The 15,321-nt window shown below is 41.9% G+C and overlaps 2 long non-coding RNA genes across 2 annotated transcripts; both read right to left on the bottom strand.

Annotated features, from left to right (window-relative positions):
- Positions 1-2,120: 2,120 nt before the first annotated feature.
- On the bottom strand, positions 2,121-3,967 carry LOC148119771 (uncharacterized). Its single transcript, XR_015734827.1, has 3 exons — positions 3,702-3,967; positions 2,435-2,669; positions 2,121-2,240 (listed from the first exon to the last, which is right to left on the bottom strand). It is a non-coding gene; the product is annotated as an uncharacterized LOC148119771 (long non-coding RNA).
- Positions 3,968-6,393: 2,426 nt separating this feature from the next.
- LOC146891952 (uncharacterized) lies at positions 6,394-8,958 on the bottom strand. Its single transcript, XR_015005066.2, has 3 exons — positions 8,735-8,958; positions 6,774-6,926; positions 6,394-6,477 (listed from the first exon to the last, which is right to left on the bottom strand). It is a non-coding gene; the product is annotated as an uncharacterized LOC146891952 (long non-coding RNA).
- Positions 8,959-15,321: the final 6,363 nt, after the last annotated feature.

Genomic DNA, 15,321 nt, shown 5'->3' with positions numbered 1-15,321 from the left:
CTCTTGGCAGGGTCAGAATTTTGCCTGATTTTATTAATTCTTTTATTTTATATTATTCCTCTTAGGAATATTCCTTAAATACGGACCTCTCCTCTGATGTAAATAATCCCAATCAGACCAAATCAGACCAAATAAAAATATATCCAGGTTTAATTGGACATCTGCACTCTAGGGTGTCCCCAAGAGGGAAAACAGAAAGTCAACATGAACACCAAAGAGGAAGAGGGAAGACCACGTGTTTTTCACTGGGGGGCAGTTTAAATAGCATGTGGGAGTGGTCTTGACCTTTCGTAGGAAGAGGTCAAGGTTTGGACTGAGACAACTCTCAGGAGAGGTGGCTTCCAAAGACGGATGCCAGGGACTAGGATGATGCCCCCAACTGAACATTACAATCCCAGCATTTTATCAGTTACAAATTAATGAGTATACAATTTGGTTTTTTGTTTGTTTATTTAAACTACTAGGCCAAACAGAAATAAGATGACATTCTATAAAAAGACTTGGCCCTAATATATCTCTGACCATAGAGAAGTAGTAGTCAAGGAAGAAAAGACTCACCCTAGGCACAGAGAAAAACTGAGTAGTCAAGTCAGGCCCATCCTAACAATTGATAGAAATAGGATTCGTCTTCTTTACAGAATAATGTTCTTTCTGCGTGAACAAGATGTTATCACATAAGATGGATGAAGAGTTGATGCCTACATAGCTTCTATTTTTCAATTTCAATTTGGAGGTTAGGAAAAACACTAACCAGATGAAGCAAGAAAGAAATCAGAGAACCAGAGACACTCTGCATTTTCCTGTGAGAACTCTTGATAAATGACTAAATGGTAGGAAGGATCCCAATGAAATCACACCAATAACCAGGAGAAACTTGCCATGCTGAAGCATTGTCTTCTGCTGTTGCCTCATAGGAAAGGATAAGGTTAACAGAGGCTTCTGCGAGAGTCAGTCCCTGAAAGATGCTGACACACCACTCATAATTTTACTCAGTTATACAGCTGGGCAGAGTTTAAGAAATTACTGACTGCTGAGAAGTCTCTGACCAGGTATTCATTCCAGGTGTTCCTTTCATGCTGCTATTTTCCTTGTGATGCTTATTACTACATGAAATGTTCTTGTTTTTAGCTCATTTTAATCCATTATAAGAATTTAAACTATACTTAATAAATATTAAAACTCAAACAAAAGTTGTGTTAAAAGTCTCAGAAAGGCAAGTGTTAGGTGTTTTCTCTCACTGTGGTTCTTAGATATTTTTTTATGCAGATATATAAAGTTGTGTGTATGTATTTCTACATGTGTATTCTAAACATACAATAAATACACATATTGAAACTTAAATAACTAAACCATAGATTTTTAAAATCAGACTAAGAGATACAACTCTCCCTTGAGTGATCAAGTAGGTCTAGTGTTTTCTTTATAGAAAAGTGAATTCCTTCTATTCCATGAACTTCCTAGAGACTCTCATGGCCAGGCATGACATTCCTGTGAAGGAAAGCTGGCAGTCCAGGCAAGCATTTTAACCACATCTAGTAACAAACACAGCAGTCTATTGAATGATAATGTCGATGTTGAATAGGACAACTAAGCTATTCTAAGAGGGAAAGAGAGCTGTACAGAGGAATGCTAAACACTCTTTCATGTCAGCGTGAGTCACAAATATTCGAGAGTTTATTTACTCATGTAGTTTTACAGAAGCAAAGGAACTGTTGGATACTAATAAGATTAAAATTTTGTTTGTGTAGTTGATTAGAATACAACCAATAGCGCATCAGTATCTCATTAAGGAAGGGGAACAAAACACTTTTTAGTGTCATTTAACCAAGAGCAGGCCCAAACTGGAACTCTCTGCTTTCCATTTCCTGTGTCTTTCAACCTCCTGTCCATCTGTTGTCTGAGTCTAACTCAGTGCCTGTCTGAAGGCCATCTTGTGACTCTGTCCCTGTCACGTTATCTTTGTCTGTGCCTGTGTCTCTGTCTGTGTCTATTCATCACGTGGGGAAGGAATGAAGGACACTATCAGAAATCTTTAACGAAGCTTTAAAAAGAATTAAGTCACTGACTCCAGTTGCCCACAACTAACCCAGATAATAAACAGTACCCAAACATCATTGCTTACCAAACAAAATCTACACGTTGTGTTCAACATTTATGGTTGATATTTATTTTAGAAGATTGCTTTCAACCTCGATTTTTGTTTTCTTTCAGCAAAAGAATCGCAGAACAAATGAATTACTCTGTAAAAGGGGAATGGGAAAGTACAAAATTTAAGACTACAGCTAAACATTAGCTTAGGGTATAAAGTATAAGTCGATTATCTGAGAAATACAATACAAGTAAGGTTGGTTACCAAATTCATAAAATTATTTTCTCCTATGCATCTTAAATTTGCTGTGGGCCTGGTAATTTGGCAGAATAAAAGAGAGCTTACCAGGAGACAAATGAAGAACAAGCAGTTCCTTAAGCCGTGTTTCAGCGAGGACACAAATCCAGCCTCTTGGCCAAGGTTCCTCTGTTGACCCCAGAGGCAGCAGCCTACAACTGGCAGTAGGACAATTGTAGAACACAGGGCAAAATGAATAGACTTAGAATATGAAGATCATTTGTAGGGTCAAGTACCTGCGGATTCTGGATTTCTGGGAGGGTCTTCCTGACACTTATGAGACCTGGTAGAATTTGAAAGAAGGTTTTAACACATTCAGGAATGTGTTCTAGATTCTGTTCTCTTCATATCTCTAGTTAGTTAACTGATTATCCCACTCCGATTTTCATCCTCCATCGTTACTCTCTCCCGTCCTTTAGGATAATGGTTTACTCATAGCATTATTATTACCCAGAACCTAGGGCAAGGACAAACCCCGGCTGTGGGATATACAAAAGCCTACCACAATTCATCAGTGGAAGATGATTAATCGTACAAAGCAAAGGATGTAGGTTTACTAACTATAGTGACACTGGGGAGAGCAATAGATAAAACAGTCTAGTGACCCCAAGTCTGGCTTCTGGGTACTGACATAAGCTTTAGGTTTAAACAGAGGAAGAGCTGGGGTAGTTGGTCAGAGGCAGATGTTTTAAGCTGTCTTGATCAAAGTGTGGTTGTTTGATTATTACATTAGTTTTGGTTCAGCGAGGTTTTGAAGGAATCATCATTGTTATCACTTGTGGAATGCTGTTCATTGTGGCTATTCCTGATCCACAGTGATATACCAGCACAGACAACTGCCCACATTTGGAGGAAGATAATTCCGGGAGGCTTGCTGTGACTTGTTGTTGAGTTTACCTCTTTGTCATAAAGGTGTTTACTCACGGAATACAAGGTGACTACAGGTTTAGGTCAATGACCAGAGACCTTTAGGTGGTTTGGGGAGTCTGACGGGATTTTAAGGGCTGACAATAACATGTCTTTGTCACTGTTATCTCTAGCACTATGGAAACAGAACACATTTTTGTCGGTTCTTAATTTTATTGATGAGAGAATCTATGAGACCTCAAAGGGGAGAATCTGAAGATGGTTTTATTAAGGTTAGATTAAACAACAGGGTAAGCGGACAGGAGAATTCAGCACTTGTTAGAAGGGAGAAGGAAAGAGGGAGGAGAAGGAGGACAGCAAGGTATACTTTAAATAGAATCTATAGGTAAATGACACTCCTTACAGTACAAGGTAGACACAATGAACAAAGAAAGAACTGGATACTCACGGGTTTCCTTATGTAAGGGAAAGCTGTTTCTCTTAGTCTATTTGGTTTTAAAACTATTTTTAACTATGTTCAGCTCTTCAGCATGCATGTATTTTATATTGATACTATTTTCTCAAACTCCCTTTCTCCTTTTTTCATTGCTCTTTCTCTCATAAGTCTCCTTCGTCTTCCCGAATGTTTTACTTCAATATCATTCCACAGATAGATATAGACATATGGAAATGATTTAATACAGAATGTAATCACCAATGAAAGAAAGCATTCAGTATTTGTCTCTGAGATTATTAAGTATAGCAATGAAATATTATGAAACTATTTATTACAGTCTAAGAGACTGGAATTTTTTCTGAACCTTATTTGGTTAATTTGTTATTTAACCTTGGTTAATAACAAATCTTGAGGTCTCTTAAGACTTAATGACTGTTACCTCTGCGCACTTACACTGTTTGCTTATCCTGCCTTTGATAAGCACAAAACTACTCTGTTTCCATAGTGCTAAGGATAACATGTTATTGTCAGCCCTTAAAATCTCGTCAGACTCCCCAAACCACCTAAAGGTCTCTGGTCATTGTCCTAAACCTGTAGTCACCTTGTATTCCGTGAGTAAACACCTTTATGACAAAGAGGTAAACTCAACAACAAGTCACAGCAAGCCTCCCGGAATTATCTTCCTCCAAATGAGGGCTGTTATCTGTGCCGGTGTCTCACTGTGGATCAGCAATAGCCATAGTGAACAGCATTCCACAAGTGATAACAATGATGATTCCTTCAAAGCCTCGCTGAACCAAAAACTAATGTAATAATCAAACAACCACACTTTGATCAAGACAGCTTAAAACATCTACTTTTACCAACTACCCCAGCTCTTCCTCTGTTTAAACCTAAAGCTTATGTCAGTACCCAGAAACCAGATTTGGGGTCACTAGACTGTTTTATCTATTGCTTTCCCCAGTGTCACTATAGTTAGTAAACCTACATCCTTTGCTTTGTACGATTAATCATCTTCCACTGATGAATTGTGGTAGGCTTTTGTATATCCCACAGCCGGGGTTTGTCCTTGCCCTAGGTTCTGGGTAATAATAATGCTATGAGTAAACCATTATCCTAAAGGACGGGAGAGAGTAACGATGGAGGATGAAAATCGGAGTGGGATAATCAGTTAGCTAACTAGAGATAAGAAGAGAACAGAATCTAGAACACATTCCTGAATGTGTTAAAACCTTCTTTCAAATTCTACCAGGTCTCATAAGTGTCAGGAAGACCGTCCCAGAAATCCAGAATCCGCAGGTACTTGACCCTACAAATGATCTTCATATTCTAAGTCTATTCATTTTGCCCTGTGTTCTACAATTGTCCTACTGCCAGTTGTAGGCTGCTGCCTCTGGGGTCAACAGACAGACCTTGGCCAAGAGGCTGGATTTGTGTCCTCGCTGAAACACGGCTTAAGGAACTGCTTGTTCTTCATTTGTCTCCTGGTAAGCTCTCTTTTATTCTGCCAAATTACCAGGCCCACAGCAATAGAAAAAAAGATTTTTACTTCCCCCGTGTCTCCAAGAAGGTTCATGTCATTCCTGGGTGTCAGAACCCTAGAACTGACCTCTGAACAGGTCCCAGAAACTATTGAATTGGATGTCCTGCTCATCACAGATGCTGAAGGTGCTGTTTATGACACAGTTGTTGCTGCAAATTGTTGGTTATTTTCAATTAATACAATTTTCATTTTCTTTGTATGGGTGTTTTGTCTATATTGTATGTCTGTGTACCACATGCATGCCTGGTACCTGAGAAGTCCAGAAGAGGGTATCAGACATATTGTATGGAGTTACAGATGTAATATGAGGGTGCTGGGAATTGAACAAGTGTCCTCTGTAAGAGCAGCCAGGTCTCTTAACTGCTGAGCCAAGAGTGTTTGCACAGGTGCTTTCTTCTCATTTTGTTTGGTTGTGTACAGAGTCTTGACATAGTAGCCAGTCTGCTCTTGAATTCATGATCCTATTGCCTCATCAGACTGAGTGCTGAAATTGTAGGTAAAACAATACCATAACCATTATAACAATGTATTTCTATTTAAGTTTTTTTAATCCTTTCTTTCTAGAAAATCTTCAGAAAGAAAAAGGGATGGTTTCCTATAATAATGATAAGTATTTTTAAACTTCAATACTATCTATGAAGCAAAGATGACATGCTCAAATAGGCTCTTGAATGTGATATTTAGAAAGCAGTGAGAAAATTGCTACAATAGAATAGAATACAAACTCACAAACAAGTACTGTACTATTAACTTTTCCTGTGTCTGAATTATGGTTGGTTTCACCTTACTTTGAGGGTTGTTCAGAAAAATCAGATTCATAGGCCAAGCAAAAAGAACTTTGTCAGGTGTGGTGACACAAACCTATAATCCCAGAAGTCATGGATTGAAGGAGGATCATCACCCCAAGCTTCAAGCTTGGTCTCCCTTGTCTCAAAACAACAAAAGAAGCAGAAAGCAAGGAAGGAAGGGAGGAAGGAAAAGAAAGTCAGACTGAATAGAACTCATCAGTTAAGAGCATTGTTACACAATCGTGTAACACTTAACTCTTAACTCTTAAGAGTTAACTCTTAACTCAGTTAAGAGCATTGTTGCACAATTGTGAGGACCAGAGTTTAGATCCCAACACTCATAAAACTAATCATGTGTCCTTTGCACACCTACCTGTAAATCAATCACCAAAGTGGGCAGAGACAGATTTGCTAGAGCTCAGCCTTCCAGTTTAGCGGAAAAAGATGTGGAGAGGAACTGGAAGGAATAGAGGGAAGGAAAATCATAACCAGGATATTTTGTATGAAAAACATCTATTTTCACTAAAAAGAAAAAATTACAGGGCCTGGCATGATGATTCTACAGGTAAAGGTGCTTCTCTAGGCACCCCAGAGTCCTGAATTCTGTCCCTGGGATTTACGAAGTGGAAGAGGACAACTAAGTCTAAAACTTACCCCTGAACTCTGCATCCCAGGACCACATTCATACACGCATGTACACATAAGTAAATGACAAAACTGATTCCAAAATTACAAGACAAGAAAGGCACTGACCCCTTCATCCATCCAGATACAGTCCACAGACATGTATTATCAGGATAAATGACAACTGGTCTTCACACGAGACTCCACCAAATTTGTTTATGATACAGAATTTCAGAGTTCACATCTCAATTTACTGGTCATTTGCTCTTTAATTATCTTCATCTGAAAGAAAACCAACAGCTCTGGAAAACAGCAAATACAGGTTAGAAGCAGTTACAGCTCAGAGCAAGGCAGTCATGGAACTAGAAACCTATATATTTACATTTTAAAGGCTTAGCAGCTCTCACACCCTAAAGAAAACAACCCTGTGTTGTAATTATTCTGCCATAGGGGCTAGCTTTGTTTTGTTTTGTTTTGTTTTGTTTTTTTAATTCTCTGTTGTTTTCTTGGTTTCTATTTTGTTTTATTTGGGAACTGCAGGGAACTAAATCCAACATCTTAGGCCAGGGATCAGTTACTGAACTATACTTCCAGTCTTCTAATTCTTCCTGTGAGAAGATCCACATACACGTACAATGGGCTGAGGAAGGACGCACAAACACAAGTTTTCATCCAGCAAGGCTATAAGGAAAGGGAGGTAAAATTCTGAAGTCCACTTTCACTTGCTTGCTGCACAGGGCTTGTTTCTGTTTTGTTTTGCTATGCCTTGTCTTGTTTTTTGCTGCTTGGTCTATTAGTTACTTGCTTTTCTATTATTGTGATAAAATACCCTCATAAAGGAAACATATAGAAGGAAGAGCTTTCTTTTTTCTTTCTTTCTTTCTTTCTTTCTTTCTTTCTTTCTTTCTTTCTTTCTTTCTTTCTTTCTTTCTTTCTTTAGAGTCCCTGATGGCAGCAGAAGCAGGGAGCTGTTGGGAGGCCCTGCTGGTCAGAGGTTACAGTCTTCCCCTGTCTTGTAGTTTTCTCTCAACTCAGCAACAGGAAGGACACCCTCCCCAGAGAGGATTCTTGTTCTCTACCTGCCCTTGTTTGGAAGAGGTCTCTAGGCTCCATGCCTGACTTATCTTAAGGATGAGCCTTTGCCAGAGCCAACTTTTTGTGGTGACTTCTGCCATAATCCTAGCTGCTGCAGGTGACACATTGCAGGGTAGGGGGCATGAGAATTAGAAAATGTTAAGTAGGAGGAACAAAGACAAGAAAGAATCACAGAGTCATAGGATAGTATCTGAGGGCTGCTCAGTCTCTGCTGTATACTGAGCTCTGAGTATTGAGTTTGCCAATGTGTAATTTTCCATACACTTTTATACCCCAATACAAAAGGGGAGAAAAAGGCAACACACTGCTTTAACATGACATAAAGAACAACTAGAACAGTTATTTGTTTCAGTACTTTGAGACATCAAGCCATTAATTCATGAGAAAAGCATTCTGTTATATAGGCGTTGAACCCACCCTAGTACAAGTTTGCTGAAGGCAACCACTCCCTCAGTTAAACCTCATAATTCAAAAGAAAGAGCTGAATTATGTTTGAATTCTCTGACCTATGGTCAGGGAGGAGTGGATCTACCTCCATCTACCATCTTACTGTCAAAAACACCAACTAAGCACACCCTAGGTCAGGGTGTAGCCACAGTTGCTGTCAACAACTTTGAACAAGCTGAAAACTCTCTGACCTTCACACAAGGTGGAATAGGTTCACATTTTTGGGCCTCCTCAACCCTTAATGTTCTTCCTCTGCTGACCATATGGTAATTAAGTAACATGCTCTAGCTATTTTCATAGGTTGGTGCTGCCACTAACCCAGCTATAATAGGAGTCTGCTGTTTAATCATTGATTCCCCAGTTACTGTCCCCAATCCTTTATATTTCACATACTTTAGATTAAAGCTGAGTTGTCTCGTTGAAATTGCTTTCCTGAAGGTTATCTCCATTGTATCCACAGTCATCAGAGCCCTGTTACAACTTCTGCTCCCTCCACCTTGGGGACCTATAGCCAATGATCCCTGAGGAAGAAGACCCATAGCTGTTACCTGTGAACAGGTACTCTCCAGCCTGCTTGGGGATTGTGGGTATTCTGACATCACCAGTGGGTAATGGTATTTTTGCCTGGCCATCCCTCAGAGGACCTGAAAGTTTCTTTTGTCCTCCCTCTGGTTTACTTTTGATTCTCTCATGGAGAATTCCATCTCTCTCCAGCTAAAGCGTGATGTTCACAAGGTTGTAGCTCCAGCCTGTCCCAGTTGTGCTCACTTGGATGCACGCAGGGCAAAACCTTTGTCTATCATGTAGGCAAGGGCAGAGCCTGTCTCCCTGCCACGTGCTGCAAAGGCTGTGTCTCTGCCAACAAACAGCACAAGGGGTGGGACCACATAGCAGCTGCTGTGACCTTAGTTATAGGGTCACTGGTTGCTACTGCTGATGCATGGGTGTGAGCAATCAAAAAATGAAAAGGAATTCTCTGCTTTTGACTCTTTTATTTTGCTCCAAAACCTGCTTATTTCTCTCTGCTCTCTCATCCAAAACTACATAAGTCTCTTCTCCCTACGTTTGTTACAACATGGGTATCAGGAATGGAGAGGTGCCTGCCCCTCCCTGCATGTCTAGAGCTGCTGACCCTGCAGCATGCACACAAACATTTCCTGGGAACAGTGTCTGCTGGATCCAGGGGCCAAGGGAGCCAGATAAGACCGGAGGTAATGAGTTATCTCAGTTGTTCACACTCAGTTACAGATTGAACTCAGGTTCTATGCTTTTGCCACTGCTGTCACCTCCCTCCCCTCTCCCAGAAGCTACAATTCTGTCTGTGGAAGTCTAAAAGACCTACTAAAAATCTTTACTCTACATCTTAAAATTATACTGTTAACTCCTATCTCAGGGATTATAAATCAACTATCAGGCTTGGTTTAAAAGCTATATGATTCTTAACAGCATGCCTTTCCCATGGGAAACTTTTGTTTGTCTACTTCTCAAGAAAGATGTTGTAATAGTTTAGATAAAATGGCGCAGTTCCCAGAGGGGGCAGCCAAGTCCCATCACCTCTGTGGGTCCCAGGTGGGTGGGAGGTGATGAGTAAGAGACCGTGGTGGGTCCGTGGGGCAGCTGGTACCACGAGGAGCTAGAGCTGCAGTGGGTGAAGATGGATAGATGCCATGCAGGGAAATAGGGTATAGTATATTCTGCGGGTTGTGGAAGAAAGGGGAATAGGGTGAGAGGAAGAGAGAGAGGTGGGAGGAGGAGGGGAGAGAGAGAGGGAGAGAAAAACGAGAGGAGGGGAGGCTGCAGCCACCTCTTCTGGAGAGACTGGGCCCAGAGAGACAGAGAGACAGAGAGACAGAGAGACCGAAGATCTGCTTGCCTCAGTCTCAGCAGAAGGGGGAAAGTGGGCGGTGCTTATCTCTTAAGGGACAGTGCAAGTCAGTAGCTTTTCATAACATTCCCATCTCTTATAATAAAAAGAAGGGAAGTTAGGCACAACAGGTTAAAGGAATTGGGATGGTGGATTCTCAAGACTGCTTCCTGCTTATTTGTGGGCATCGTCTTGTTGGGGGAGAACCTGAGAAAGCTGGGTGCTGTTCACATTCTGGGGTAGCTGGTCTCTTTGCTCTTGTCCAGTGTTTGCAGTATGGAAATATTTGGTTTCTCTTAGACCAATTTGAAATTTGAGACATTGCTTTGGTAGTCTAGAATGAGATATAATGGGCAGACAATTATAACATTTAACAGTAAACATATGTGCATTTAAGTTACATGTATGCACACACACACAACACACACACACACAAAATGAACCGGAATTAGGCAAAGTGGATGCTTTTGGTGGACCCTACCAAAGACATGCCACTGCACAAAACACACATGTAACAGAATCAGCACCAGGGCACCTAGGCAGGGAATAACTCAGTAAAGATGGCGGGACTTGGTCACCTGACCTGACCCTCAGTTAAGATGGCAGTAAGGTCACCTGACCTCAGTCAAAATGGTGGCAGTCATGTGTTGCATGGAGAAGCCATGCTTTCTGAGCTGCGGGAGTTTTAAATATAATAACAAGAGAGACCCAGAGGCATGATCCACCCTGTCACCACGCTGCCATGCCACAAGCCACAGCAGGAAGCAAAGGCTGGAGTTGAAAACAGCTGTCTCACGGATCTGATTAATCTTGTCGCTTTCCGCAGGACCAGCATTAGTGGTGGCAGGGATAGAATAGAAAGAATGGAAGCGAGAGGAAAAGAGCATTTTCAGATGAGTGGGGAAGGGGCTGCCCAGAGAAAGGAAAAAATGGAGTCAGTGAGACACCAGCAGAGCATTTACAGGCAGGTGGCTGATAGTTTGAGGGCTTATATTCCATAGCTTACTGCAAGGCCTGTAGAAGAACGTCTTCTCTCTACAGGTTGGGTGTTAATGAAGTTGAGTGGCCCAGGTCCAGAGGACTCAAAGTTAAATGCTGGAGGCCATCCTGGATGGTTTCCCACAGTGGGGACCACTTACAAGTGGTTCAAAAGAAAAGACAAAGGAAAACAAAGCAAAAAGGAAAAAATCCAAGGGACCCTGGTGCAAATGCACCACTCAGCCCGTGCAGTGCTAGCATGGGACAACTAACTAACCTGGGTACTCCCATCACAATTTTAGGTAAGGGAAGCAACCACAGATGTATGTCAATGAAGGGCTCAACCGTAGCTATGAAGGTGATTCCCCAGTTTCTAGAAATACCAGAGGAATTCTGGGAGTGTGAGAAATGGTTAAGCTGACTAGAAGGAGAAAACTCCCACCGAAGCCACTGGGGTCCATAGAGGTTGGTGCTCAAGTGCTGGCAGACACCTGGTTCCTGAGCCTCGGGTTTCACTGTCCTCAGCTGGTCTGCCCCCAGGTGGGAGGGAACGTGTAGAGAGCCTGGCAGAGTCACATATCAACGTTATTCTTTTTAAAGATATAAGGGTGGGGGACTGGTCCCATGAGGGGTGGTGGTCCAACAAGGGGCAGCCGGTTCCACGACAGGTAGTGGCGGGTGAGATACATCAAATGTAATGGTTTGAGTAAAATGCTGTGGTTCCCCAAAAGGCGACAATGGTTTAGGACAGCGGCAGGCTGGAGACCACAGCGACTCACAAAGGGCAGCCAGTCCCACCACTTAAGGCCTCTGTGGGTCCCAAGTGGGTCGGAGGCAGCAGATGAGAGAAATTAGTGGGTCAGCGGGGCAGACAGTCCCACAAGGTGTGGATGAGAGACAAAGACAGATAGGCACGCCGTGCAGAGAGAGTTTGGATATAATTTATTTAGTAAAAGGGGAAGGAAGAGAAAGGAGAGAAAGAGGAGAGAGAGAGAGAGAGAGAGAGAGAGAGAGAGAGAGAGAGAGAGAGAGAGAGAGAAGGGGAGAGGAAAGGAAGCCATAGCCACCTCCTCCAAAGAGAGATGGAGAAGAGAAGAGGAAGTGTGTGCAGGCTGGAAACAGAAGGCAGATCCCCTTGCCCTGGCAGAAGGGATGGGGAGTGGGCAGGATATTCTCTTAAAGGGACGGGACAGACCATTACAGATATATCATTAGAAAGTTTGTCTGTTTTTTCATTCTGGTGTGTTCAGCAAAATTTAGATTTTTTAATGTGTGTTCTATTTTATTAAAAAGCTGTTTACTATAATTGGTGTCTAGGTCTTCCACTCTTTAGATTCAATCATGTTTAAAAGTTCCTCCTATGTCCTGTTCCAGGTTAAGTCTTCTGGCACAGAAAGCAAAGTAGAATAGCCAAGAAATTAAACTTGGTTTGTATAAACATTCTACACCTCAAGATTCTAAGTTTATTTTATTAGATTTGGTTAAAAATCTGGTAAAACTTTTTTTAGAGTTTTCTTAAAACTAGTAACACATGGTTTTAAAAATCTATACATAGGTAATCTCAAAGAGATCATGTGCCATGATTCCATTCTGACATACAAACAACATGTGGCTTGCTGCCGTCTCTAGGTAGCCACATGGCTGGTAACGATCTTTGCTAGGGCTGGAGAAAATGGATGCCATATGACTTCACCATCATATAATTAAAAGTGACCACCACATGGAGTGAGTCTACAAAGAAGAAAACAGCAGGTCTCCAAGATATTTATATGAGTATAGATTTTTGTGTGATAATTCCTGTCTTGTCCTAAAAACATGGTCCAGAAATAAATCCCAGATATTGAATATTAAATAATCTAAACTATTAAAGTTTGATTTTACCTCATGTGGGTTATGGTTGCACCCTGGGCTGGAGAGATGGCTCAGTGGTTAAGAGTACTGATTGCTCTTCCAGAGGTTCTGAGTTCAATACCCAAGAATCAAATGGTGTCTCACAATCACCCATAAGGAGGTCTGGTGCCCTCTTCTGGCCTTCAAGCAGACATACAGGCAGAACACTAAATAAGTAAATAAATAAATCTTTTTTTAAAAAGTGATAAAGGGTATCTTATTTTTGAAAGATCAGAAACTTTGTGGGTTTTACCTTCATTTTTTATTTTTATTATTTCCACAGAATAACCATTACTTTCATTTATTCCCCAAATATGTGTGTATGTGTGTGTATATATATATATATATATATAATTGGATATACATACATACACACATATGCACACATATATGTATACATACATACATACATACATATATATATATATATATATATATATATATATATATATATATATATATATATATATACCGTGAATTTTGACCTTAGACATTCAGGGCTATTGTTGCTGGAGCTTCAGGAAGATTGTCTTTAACCGTTTTATTTTATTAAATGAAAAATAAACTTTTTCTCTTATATTGTTTTTCTTCACCAAAACTTCCAATTGTATCCACCCCCCACACTTGAGTCTAAATTTGGGATTTATGTTTGATAGCATAGTCAAGCTGAACAAAACAACAAAGCTTGAAAATCCCTTTCCGAATAATGCTGACTTCAGAAGCAGCTGTTCAGATAAAACAAGGCCACAAGACTAAGACAATCCAGCAACTAAATGCTGTTGTTTCTCTTCTTAAAGGGACAGGTGGGCCTTAAATGTTGTTGTCCTGTCCAGAACATAATATTTTACTTGGTGCAAAAATAGTCACATCTAAAATTTTATGTGTTTGTTTTGATTATAGACAAGATCTTATTCCACAATAGTTTAACTTGAGCAGTTATTTACTGATGGTCACCGTGTATGTGGGAAAAGAAACCGCAAATGCCAGAGAGATGGACCAGTGGTAAAGAGTGAGTACTGTGGAGCTCCGTGGAACCCTGCCATACATCCTGCACCCAAACTTGGGGCACATAGGAGGTCCCTTGGTATTTCTAGCTACCAGAAGGGAGTTTGCTGGCTAGCCCTCAATCCACACTGCCCCCAACCTGCCATTCCCTGCAAGCTTCGTGGAACCCTGCCATACATCCAGCCCAAATACTTGGGGGACATAAGAGGTCCCTTGGCTTTCTAGATGCCAGTAGGAAGCTTCCCTGCTAGCCCTCAATCCACCACGCCCCCAATGTGTTATTCCCTGCGAGCTTCTTGGAGCCCTGCATAACACACCCTCACACCCTGTGCCAATACTGAGTGTACCTAAGAACCCAGGCTCCAATACTGAGTGGGCCTAAGAGACAGCCACAGCAAGGATGGACCAAGAAGCCAAGGCACTGCTGGCCTCATTTGAAGGAAGAGATGGGTAGGCACCAATGCAAGAATTCCTCCAACATCCTAAAAAACAACATGGTAACACGAGAACCCAGCAGACACACAACAGGAAGACTTGATCACCCTAACCCAGAAGATGTAGAAGAAAACGACTTTAAACATAACTTTGTGAAAATGATGGAGACCTTTAAAGAGGAAGTGAAAAGCTCCCTTAAAGAAATAGAGAAGACAAACAGAAAACTGAAAGAAATTAATAAATCCCTCAAAGAAACCCAAGAAAACCAAGAAAAAGCAAACAGGTGAAAGAAACAGTTCAAGACTTGAAGATTGAAATAGAGGTAATAAAGAAAACACAAACCGGCAGGCAGCAAGTCTTCTGACCAGCGAGGGGCTCTGATCCTGTGGAGGGGTGAGTGTGTTGACTGCCATACAACTCCGGTTAGGTACACACGGTATTCCCGCCATCCTTATCTCCCTGGCTGCTCCAAAGGGGCAGCTTCCCCCAGATAATCCCTCTCTCCTGCTACGCCATCCCAGCTTTCGGCCTCGAACCCCTCCCGTCCTCTCTCCCTTTTTCGGGGCTTAAATTCCTCCATCTCAGCCGGGGTGGGCACCGCGGCCCGGGGCAGGCGGTGAGTGCAAAGGGACAGGAGTCCCTTTGTTCGGATATCCGGCCTGCAGCAAGCTAAGACCGCAGGCAGCGAGTCTTCTGACCAGCGAGGGGCTCTGATCCTGTGGAGGGGTGAGTGTGTTGACCGCCATACAACTCCGGTTAGGTACACACGGTATTCCCGCCATCCTTATCTCCCTGGCTGCCCCAAAGGGGCAGCTATCTCCCAGCTAATCCCTCTCTCCTGCTACGCCATCCCAGCTTTAGGCCTCAAACCCCTCCCGTCCTCTCTCCCTTTTTCGGAGCTTAAATTCCTCCATCTCAGCCGGGGTGGGCACCGCGGGGCGGGACAGGTGGTGAGTGCAAAGA

The sequence above is a fragment of the Myodes glareolus genome, chromosome 14 (genome assembly GCF_982192425.1).
Source record: "Myodes glareolus chromosome 14, mMyoGla1.1, whole genome shotgun sequence".
Taxonomy (NCBI): Eukaryota; Metazoa; Chordata; class Mammalia; order Rodentia; family Cricetidae; genus Myodes; species Myodes glareolus.
The sequence above is the reverse complement of the archived record's forward strand: the minus strand, read 5'-3'. Positions and strand labels throughout refer to the sequence as shown.